Consider the following 11224-nt stretch of genomic DNA (forward strand, 5'->3'; position numbering starts at 1 on the left):
TTTGTGTTGAATTTTTCCGTCTTGTCATTTTGTCCAGATAAGAGTATATGAAGGGGCAAGTAAAATACTAAAAGGGTGGCAACAACCCCAGGAAAAAATGCTTTAACCAAATTAGAAGAGATCCAAAATCGTGAGGGGGGAGAAAGGGGATAAAAAGAGGTTCAAAAAGGAAGAAAGAAAAAAAAAGAAAAAAGAAAAAAAAAAAAGAAAAGAAAAGAATTAAAAAAAAAAGGAAAACACCTAAGAAAAATGTAAAAAAGAAAAAATATATATATTAGATAAACTAGTAAAATATCGTTAAAAAAGAAAAAGGTAACAGTTAAAAAAAAAAATTTTACCCGAATGCGAGAAGAAAAAAAAAAAAAAACAAAAAATGAAAAAGAAAAAAATTAAATTAACTGCAAGACTAAAAAAAAAATCACAGGGAAAAAGCCATGAGTTCCGTGCTTGGCTTTCTCCTCCTCTGGAATTCTGCTGCTCTCCTTGGTATTGAAACCGCACTCCTTGGTAGGTGAACTTGGTCTCGGCTGGATTTCTTGTTGATCTTCTGGGGGGAGGGGCCTGTTGTAGTGATTCTCAAGTGTCTTTGCCTCAGGCGGAATTACACCGCCCTTACCCGGGGCCGGGGTGAGTAATCCGCTCGGGTTTGCTTTCAGGAGCTTTTGTTCCCTGAGCGCTTTCCGTAGAGTTCCGGAGGACGGGAATACAAATGGCGGCCTCCTGGTCTCCGGCCCGGAGGAGCCGAGAGCCCAGGGCCCCACTCCTCAGTGCGCCCTCAGAGAAAGCGCCCAGTTAGTCCCGTCTGCCTGACCTCCGGCCGCGCTCCGAGCTCTCCGAGCCTGCGACCAGTTCAAGGTAACACCGAGCTGTGAGCTTACTGTCGGCTCTGTCTCTGTAGCCGGCTTTCTCGTTCCAATACCCGCAAGCTCTGCGACACTCAGACACCCCTGATCCTTCTGTGACCCTGCGGGACCTGAGGCCACGCTGACCCCGCGTGGGCTTCGCCCGGGTTTAGCCTCTGGAGCGATGTCCCTCAGCGGAACAGACTTTTAAAAGTCCTGATTTTGTGCACCGTTGCTCCGCCGCTTGCCGGGAGCCGGCCCCTCTGCCCGGGGTCTATCTTCCCGTCGCTTTGGATTACTTCTCCGCTGGTCCTACCTTTCAGAAAGTGGTTGTTTTTCTGTTTCCAGAATTGCTGTTCTTCTTCTTTTCGATCTGCCGATGGATTTTCAGGTGTTTGCAATCTTTAGATAAGCTATCTAGCTGATCTCTGGCTAGCTGAAGCAGTCTCAGCCGCTACTTCTCCGCCATCTTGACTCCTCCCTCACAACATCCATTCTTGATAAAAACGAGAGAAGCCACAGAACAGAACCAGACCCAGCGGCCTCTTCTTTTTTATTATTATTATTTTTTAGTTGGATGCTTAGATTGTTGTATTGAGACATATTCTTTCTTTTTTTTTTTTAAGATTTTTAATTTATTTGACAGAGAGAGACTAAGCAGAGAGACAGGCAGAGAGAGAGGTGGAAGCAGGCTCCCTGCTGAGCAGAGAGCCCAATTATTCAGGGCTCAGTCCAGAACTCTGGGATCATGACCTGAGCCAAAGGCAGAGGCTTTAACCCACTGAGCCATTAAGACACCCCTAGACCTTTTCTTTTCTAATGTATATTTTCAGTGCTACAAATTTTCCTCTTAGCACTGCTTTATCTGTAACCCACAAAATTTGATTTGTTGTATTTCCACTTAACTCAAGGCACTTTTTAAAACTTTCTTTAAAATTTTGATTCATGGATTATTTAAAAAGGTGTGATTTAGTTTTCAAGTGTTTCAAGTTTTCTTATTATTTTTCTCTTATTTATTTCTAGTTTGATTCCATTGTGGTCAGCACACTCTGTAGGATTTCAAGTCTTAATTTTTTTTTTTTAATATTTAATTTATTTTTTATTTTTTTTTTATTTCCAGCATAACAGTATTCATTATTTTTGCACCACACCCCGTGCTCCATGCAATCCTTGCCCTCTATAATACTCACAGATGAATGGATCAAGAAGAAGTGGTATATATACACAAAGGAATACTATGCAGCCATCAAAAGAAATGAAATCTTGCCATTTGTGTCAAGTCTTAATTTTTTTAAAGATTGATTTATTTACTTGTTGGAGAGAGAGAAAAAGAGAAAGAGCATGAGCAGGGGGAGCAGCAGGCAGAGGGAGGCAGAGGTAGAAGCAGGCTCCTTACTGAGCAAGGAACCTGATTTGGAACTCAATCCTAGGACCTTGGGATCATGACCTGAGCTGAAGGCAGATGATTAACTGACCGAGCCACCCAGGATTCCCTCAAGTTTTATAATTTGTTGAAATTTCATAGCCTAAGATAATGATATATTTGGTATTTATTCCATGAGAATTTGAAAAGAACATGTTTTCTACTATTATCAGGTAGAATGTTCTATAAATGCCAATTAGATCTTATTGACAAATGGTATTATTAAACTCTTCTAAATAATTGTTAATTTTATTTCTAGTTGTAGTTGAAAAAGGGGTCTTGAGGTCTCCAATTATAATTGTGAACATGTTCATTTCTTCCTTTCAGTTCTCTCAGGATTTGATATATACATTTTGCAGCTCAGCACCAGTTTGGTGCTCAAAGAATTATGATGACTGTATCTTATTGCTGTGGTAGATTGGACTTTTTACCATTATATAATGTCCCTGTCTGTCTCTCATAATTTTCTTTGCTCTGAAGTCTATTTTATCTGATAGTAGTATAGCCAGTTTTGCTTTCTTTTAATAAGTGTTTTCACCAAATATCTTTCTTCCATTATAATTTTAAGCAGCATATACTGTTTTATTTGTGGTGGCATTTAGGGCAGGGGAGGTTCTTTGTCACTGCTAGGCAGGGTGGTCTTCTTGTGGGCTCCACTGACATTATGGTGAACTCAACCTCATTACAACCTCATAATGGTAAATTTTTTGACTCTCCCCTAGGTCTCCTTTGACAGTATTGTAGTGGAGAGAGGGCAAGGTGTCCTCTTTGTTATCATCCAGTGGGGGTAAAACTTCCATTCCCCTGTTTGACATTCCAGTGACATGTTTAGTTGCCATAACAGCCTTGCAGGTAGAGAAGTCTAAGTTCCCCACTTAGCATTTGCTGGTGTGGTTCAAGTGGGGCCACAGTTTTTCTGTGGTGTTTCCCTGGAGTAAAGCAGCTATTATTTAAAAGTTCTGCCTTGAGAGGCTGCACCTTTGAATAGAGAAAACAGGCTTTAATTGTGAATTTTTTGCCTGTGCTGCATTATACTTCCTTGTTGCCCATTTCTTAAGCTTCAAGTCTAGGATATATGAGACCAAAAGAAAACCTAGACTACTAAACACTGTTGATGGTTATCTTCTGAGGTCCCTGAACAATCTATTTCCTTCTCTACAACTTTTAGAGTCCTCTTATTTTTATTTTATATAGAATGCCCAGGCTTTCAGTTGTACTCAGTGGGGAAAAATAGATAGAAGTATGTCTATTCCATCTACAAAGAAGTAGAGGTCTCCAGGGAAAAGTTTAAAGTCTACAGGCCTAAAAACACAAGTTGTTGGATTTTCAGATAAACTTACCAATAGAAGCTAGACTTTGATGTCTTTTGAATCCCAGTCAATTATTTGCCAGGTCTTAGATAGTAAAGATTGTCTTTGGTAGATATTTGAGAAGGCCCTTATAATATCTAAATTCTTTGTTTCATCAAATAATCCCAAATTGCAGTGGTTTATAGTAGCAATCTTCTATCTCCCTTACAAAACAGTCTTCAGGTGTGTTATAGTTCAACTTCAGGCCGTGTCAGACTCAGGTGTTCTGATTTAGGGCTATGGTGTGCTTCTCATGTTTTCTCATTCTCTCTAAAGAGAATTTCTTTTTTCCCTAAAGAGAAATTCTCTCTAAAGAGAGTTCTCTAAAGAGAAATTCTCTCATTTCTCTCTAAAGGAGAAAGTCTCTGAATATATGCTGTTTCATGGCAAGGGCTGAAATAAGAAACTGACCAATATATGCAATGACTATTAAAGCTTCCACACAGAACTGATATATTTTTGCTTTTATTCCTATTTCATTGGCTAAATCAAGTAACATGGCCAAGCCTAAAATCAATTAGGTATAGAAGTATAATACTTTTATACAAGGCAGACAAGTTACATTGCAAAGGGCACTGATATATAATCTTTCAAAGGAGGGAGTGCATAAATATGAATGTTTTACTATCATAATCTGAGAATTCTCAGGCTCTAGGTTAATTGGGATAAAACATGATTTGATTTGACATATATTTTGAAATAGAGAATTGTCAAAATATATTTTATTCTTTTTAAGATTTTATTTATTTATTTGAGAAAGAGAGAACACAAGCAGTGGGAGGGGCAGAGGGAGAGGGCAGACTCTCCTCAGAGCAGGAAGCCCAATGCGGGGTTCCATCTTAGGATCTCCACCCCAGGATCCTGAGGTCAATGACCCAAGCAAAATGGCAGATACTTAAGTAACTGAGCCACCCAGGTGTCCCTCAATATATATTTTCTATTAAAGATGCAAACCTTGGGGTGACTTGATTTCAGCTTAGATCATGATCTCAGGGTTGTGAGATCAAGGCCTGCATCGAGCTCTACTCTCAGTGGCGAGTCAGCTTCTCTCCTTCCCTCTCTCCCCACCCCACACAATCTCTTTCTCTCTCTCTCTCTCAAATAAATACATAAATCTTTTAAAAAGTAAATAGAGATGTAAACCTCATCCTGGGGGGAAAAAGCAGCTCCATAATATGTTGCAAAGTTTTTTTTTCTTTTGCATCTGTTTTAAAAGATAAGAATAACTAGTTATTAACTTAAAGTGATGTGTCAAGTAGGGTACCTGAAATGCATGTTAGGTTTCAACTTAATTTTTAAAATAAATATCATAAAAATTATCTCCAGGTCAATACTTTTCAGACTAATTATGTTTTAGTTTGCATCCCAAAATCTCCATTAGAATAGGTGTATCACAAGGCACCTGAATAGCTCAGTGCTTTAAAGCCTCTGCCTTTGGTTCAGGTCTTGATCCTGGGGTCTTGGGATCCAGTCCCACATTGGGGTGTCTGCTCAGCAGGAAGCCTGCTTCCTGCTCTCTATCTGCCTGCCTCTCTGCCTACTTGTGATCTCTGTCTGTCAAATAAATAAATAAAATCTTTAAAAAAGAGAATATAGGTGTATCTACAGAGATAGAGATATCTCTATTGTCTCATGAAATCCTATGTTAAGGCCAGATACGGAATAATTCATAAAATGATAGCAAGGGAGTAAAAAGATTTTTAGGCAGCTGGAGTGAGAAGAAAAATATAAAGAAAATGTTCTGTCCTGGGGACTATTTTAAGTTCAAGAGTCTGGGGCAAAATTTTATGTAGCTGCTTCTTTCTAAATGAAATAAATAATTCTTAGCCCCATAAATTCAATAGTGAGCTCAAAGGAGTTCCACATAAAGGATTCCATCATAAAGGAAGCAGTACAGTATAGTGAGATATAAATTAGTTTGTGTTGCTTACCTTTGTTTAGTTACATATCTTGTCATTTGTTGATAACTACACAGGGATTATACTAGCTACCTAGCCTGATACACAACCAACTCAAATAGAACAAAAACTACTTAATATATCTTTGTTCAAGGCCCGGTATAGAGTAACTGAAAGGAAATGAGGTAGTAATTTGATCCTATCCTTCCTTATAAAAGACTTCTGTCTTCAACATGTTGTTGGGAAAAGTACAGTGTTGGTGGGACACTGATTGTTCCTTACTTTCTAATACCTGTGATTGTGAGACACAACATATATTGAGTTGAAAGTTGCCTTTTTCTGTTGTCTATTATTATTATTGTTGTTATTCTTTTCATTCTAATGAATTCAATAAAAAGTACCTAGTAAGTGGTAACCATATATTGGCACACAGTAGACACTCAAAAAGAGTTAACTAATTGATATATGGTCTCATGAATCCAATAGAAGAGGTGAGACAGATGACCAAACAGATAAAATATAAGACAGTATATCATGTATACCCTGGAAATATGCAAAATGTTAATGGGACTCCAAGCAGTAGAGATTCTATGTTATTGGGGGGAGAGGAACATATGAGAAAGAAGAATGAAATCTACTTTCAAGGTGGATTTGACACAGGCTTCAACATTTAGGTAGAATTCTAGCAGGTAAATGTGGGACATAAGTAAGAAAAAGATAGGATGCAGTTCCAATAGGAGAAGGAGGAGGTAAGACTGAAAAGGCAGACAAGAAGCCTGTATTAGTTGGTTTGGGCTGCCATAACAAAATACCACAGATGGAGAGACTTAAACAAGCACTTATTTTTTAACAGTTCTAGACTCTAGAAATCCAAGATCAAGGTCACCATTAGGGTTGGTTTCTAGTGAGACCTCTCTTCCTGGTTTGTTGATGCCCACCTCCCTGCTGTGTCCTCATGCACATGTGGAGAGGGAGAAAGCTTTGGTGGTTCTATCTCTTCTTATAAGGGTACTTGCCCTATAGTATTCAGGCCCCAACCTTATAATACCATTTAACCTCAATTACCTCCTTTAAGGCTTTATTTCTAAATACAGTCACATGGGCTTAGGGCTTCAACATAGGGATTTTGAAGGCAGACATTTCAGTCCATAACAGTTCCCAAAGTGGATAATTTTCAATGTAGACTGCAAATTAGGACTTAATTCACTTAGAATTAGGGAGCCATTGACACAAAAACGTGGGTTAGAACTGTGACATGTCAAGCTTTGTATACCTTCTTAATTGCTTTCCTCTAGGTCTGGGGCTAAACATGACATAGCCTGTTGTTAAATTCACAAGTACTGATCATACAAATATCCTTAGAGTTTCATTTGATACTAAGGAGTAAATGAATCCTAAGGAAATCTTCACTGTACTTATAAATATTAATATAAATAAACCAAAATTACTTAAACTCAGCCACTCTTTTCAGTTAAAACATTCGGTACTGCTAGATTTTTCTGAGTATAAATCTGAACTATAGCTCTACATGTCTGTACAGAATCAGCCTCTCTAAAATACTTGATGCCAAATAATCCATGTGAAGTAGAGATATGTTTTGTTTTATAATTACTATGAAAATGTGGGTATCAAAAAAAATTACAGTTTCTGTCTTTGCTGGAAGAATATAATTTTAGTTGTTTCTTTTATTGCTTTATGAATTATTAAAAGCTTTTGTCATTTCATTCATGTTTAGCTAAAAAAATTAGGCATGATTTATGGATGTTTAAAATAAGGCAATATGAAGTAGAAAACTAAAAGCACAATCTCATTAATTCACAACTTAAAAATTCTTCCACCAAAAGGGGAAAATATTTTGGGATTTCATTCTCATAATTTTCAATATTGTCTACATAATCTGAACTCATCACATAATTAAATATTCTCTGGTTTTATTTTTGTCAACTCAGTGCTTATGCTTCTTAACTCTTTTTAATTGGGTATGTTTTCCTGTCTGTTAGAACAGACAAGTTATTAAAACAGGTTTTAGTCTGTTTTATTACAATTTATTAAAGAAGATGCCAAAGTAATTCATACTAGCCATAAGTTAAAAAAAACTAAAAAGAATGTCTCTTGAGTTTGTAATTTCATACTAAATGTTGAGATGTATTAAAAGTTATTTTGTCATGTGTGATAAGAACATATCAGATTTCTGTGTAAAGCATGGCAGTGCAAGAGTCATTTGATCTCAGGTAAGGGAACAACATAATGCTTGCTAACCTTGGTTTATCACTTTTGGTTGACTTTCAAAAGTCAATATCACATTTAGTAGAAAGGACATCTCATTTTAATAAAAATGTGAAAATTTTCACAGGGGGTGTGAAAATATATAGTTGTAGCATCTTTTTATTTTATTAAGAAGAACCAATTTATTCATGACAGCTTTAATTACAACCACTCTCAAGTATAAAAAAATAAAAGGTAATTAATTAAAATTTAGAACTTACTTGGACTTGCTGATTAGCCTTTCACTGGATATGCCAAAGGGAGGGCATCTTGCCTGATTCTGAATCAACTGGTCAGATGGAGTTCACTGGAGAATGAGGTAATAAAAAGAGACAAGAGTGCCAACCACAGGGCTCAAGTCTTCTCCAGGTTGTAATGACACTACAGAATGACAACTGCATGTGGGCAGAGATGATACGGAATTATCTTATAGCCGGGATATGGAATGAACATCTCCAACTGTACAGAGACACAAAAACACACATGCAGTCATACACACACCCACACTCCAAAGACAGTTTTCAAAGAATCTTTGTCCTTCCTCTGAGCAGATTAACACATTCATCAGCTGCCATGATGCAACATAGAGCTAAAACAGAAAACCTTGCTAAGTTTCCATAAAGTCTGCTCGCTGGATGCCTAGTTTTGTGTTGGCAAGTGGGTCATCACTGCAAAAGACACCTGTGGTTTTCCCAGCATTCCACAGGCTATGATCTGCTCCCCAGAAGAGGGACCTCCTGGCAGAAACTAGCTGGGTTCAAATCAGAGGGCAAAATTCATCCCTCCCCAGGCTCATGGGGACAGGTGAGTGGCAGCACCTGAAAGTGGTTTCCCACTTTGGGTCACAGAACACTTGTCCCATCAATGAACTGCCTCCCAAAGTATTTGTGCTTTGTTACCATCCTGATGGTTAGTCTGAACTATGAGAACAGAAAGAGCTCTGGCCATGCACTCTTTATTTTAATAAAAGCAAACTGAAACCAGAATAAGAACAACAAAAAAATTAGGATATTTCTGATTGTGTCAACACTGTTTTAGAATTAGGTGCTATTCCATTCAAAGAGAAGGGGGGAGGGGCTGCAGACAGGGCCCTGAAGACTGATAGGGCAAAGGGATCATGGAGTCCATGGAAACACTTGCAATAGCCCAGCCAGCGGGACCCTCCCTGGCCACGGAGGACATACCACACCACTCAGGGTGGTGAACTTATGAAATAAATGCTGACCAAATAACATTTATAAATGTTTGTAGGAAAGACGGCAGGAAAAGGAGCTGGTAGAGTCAGATTCACAGATCATGCAGGGAGAGTACACCAAAAAAATTAATATTTGAGCTGAGTAAGAAAATGCTTTAAGAGAAACTATATTCTAGTTCCCACTTTTGGGAGACAAAAACAAAAACATACGAAAAAGGCAGAACAAAACCCAGAATATTACAGTTTCCAAAGAACCCAAGAACTAATTTGGTGGGCTGGAGTGAAGGGTATTAGTTAATGCCTCTCCATTAACCTCATTTTTTCCTTGAATTTCATGGAAAATACAGCTGAGACCTACTGACAACAACAATCTGTCCTGTTAAAATTCAGTATCATTAAGTGTTCCAAAGCCCTTACTCCATACACATGAAACACACAAGTCCCCTTAAAAGAGACACTCCAGGAGGGACCAGGCGTGCCCACCCACCTGACTTGTTGAATGTGATCACAACATCTGAACCAAAGACAAGCTGTTTTCTTCTTGGGATGATAGTTTTTGGAATGCCAACAAAACAAAACAAACAAACTGAAAAAAAACCCTGAAAAACCAAAACAAACAAACAAACAAACAAAAAAAAAAACCAAACCAAAACAAAAACACCCACAGCCCTCCCAGGTTAAGGGTTGAGTGTTAGAAAAGATGTACTTCTTTAGGCCATGGGCCAGAAAGTCCCTTCCAGGTCTGATGAAGGGCAAAAACTGCCTGTTCCAGCTCTCTGATCACTGAAGGAATGAACAAGACTGTGTGCTCCACAAATTCAAGTATAGCTGGGTCCCTCACCCTCCATTTTTTTCTTTTTTGGTAAGTATCCAACCATCCCAACCATCTGTAAATTCATGGATACAGCAGAGATGCATGGTACAATGACTTTCATACTGGTTGTCTTTTTAATTTCATCAGTGAGAAGCATTTCCCAGTTGTACCTGCCCAAATCCAAGTTCTCGGCAGTTCCATCCTGTGGGATTGCAGCGTGGATGTGGCTGGGCATGCCGGAGGGTCAGGAAGGCTGGGTCCGTCCAGTGTCATACAGCAGTGAGGCAGGGCTCTACCAGCTGGCCCTGACAGCTTGGATATTGCTAACCAAATTCTGAGCCAGGCAGATCCCAAAAATCTGTAGCAATGCAATTTCTATGAAAATACCAGCCACCATGTTTAAACTGTCCTGCAACCACTTCTCAAACTGGAGCACACAGCCTTTCGTGTAGATTACAATCTGCTGGTCAACTTCTGGTTTTTGCCTGGCATCATAGCCACACTGAGTGTTGATAACATCTTCTGCGGGGTCTTTGGTGCAGCTGGAGAATGGCATGCTGCTTTGCTCTGAACTTGTGTGGGAATCTGTGCAATTGAAGCAAATATTTAGGTTCCAATCATCAGCTCCAAAAGCCCCACAGCACTGCCAGAACTTCAACAGGAAAGTGTTTTCCCTTATTGCTCCAATGCACCCTGCGAATCCCAAAATGAACATCATTCCTCCCACCAGGAGGAAGAGCCAGACTGGGTCAAAGCCTCCGAGATCAGTGGTGGAAGAGATATTAGACAGAACTCCTTTTTCATTCCATGCCTACAGTCCAATTCCAAGAAATGCTATTCCCAAGAACCAAAATATGACACTGAAGCCAAATATGAAGTATTTGATGCAACAACTGACTTCAAGCTTCCTGGACATCCATCCTCTGGGTTTATGAAGACACTTGCCCTGGCAGCCTGAGTTTGGAGCTCAGGAGCACCCTTGCTCAGAGTAGCCCGGAGGGAGGCAGGGGATCTGAGATGCAGCTCTGGGCGGGACCGCAGCGGCCAGGGCTGAGAGCCGCGCGGGGACCCACGGTTGAGAGCAGCTCCCCTACCTCCAGCCCCCTGCGCGTCGAGGCCGCCTAAGCCAGCGTGGCCGTGAGCTGGCAGAGAAGCCGAGCGCTGTAAGCCCCCAGCCTCTCCCAAGGTGGCTCTGAGCCCAAGGCGAGAGCCCACGTCCGCCAGTCCGGAGATAGGTCCCTCGGTTGGCCTCTGAGCTTCAGGCAAACGCGGCTGCAACAGATTCTGCTGAAGACGCTATTCCCTCGCCCACCTGCTGGCTCCCGTGCCTATAGTTGTAGCATCTTGTAATCTGACCAGTAGCAAATAAAAACAATTGGTGAGAAGGCATGTATTAAAAATTTAGGGAAGGTTATATATATATATTTTTTTTTTTTTA

The 11224-nt window shown here is 39.7% G+C and overlaps 1 pseudogene; it reads right to left on the bottom strand.

Annotated features, from left to right (window-relative positions):
• Positions 1-9994: 9994 nt before the first annotated feature.
• Positions 9995-10702, bottom strand: LOC116577963 (annotated as a pseudogene).
• Positions 10703-11224: the final 522 nt, after the last annotated feature.

Source organism: Mustela erminea, chromosome 18 (assembly GCF_009829155.1).
Source record: "Mustela erminea isolate mMusErm1 chromosome 18, mMusErm1.Pri, whole genome shotgun sequence".
NCBI lineage: Eukaryota > Metazoa > Chordata > Mammalia > Carnivora > Mustelidae > Mustela > Mustela erminea.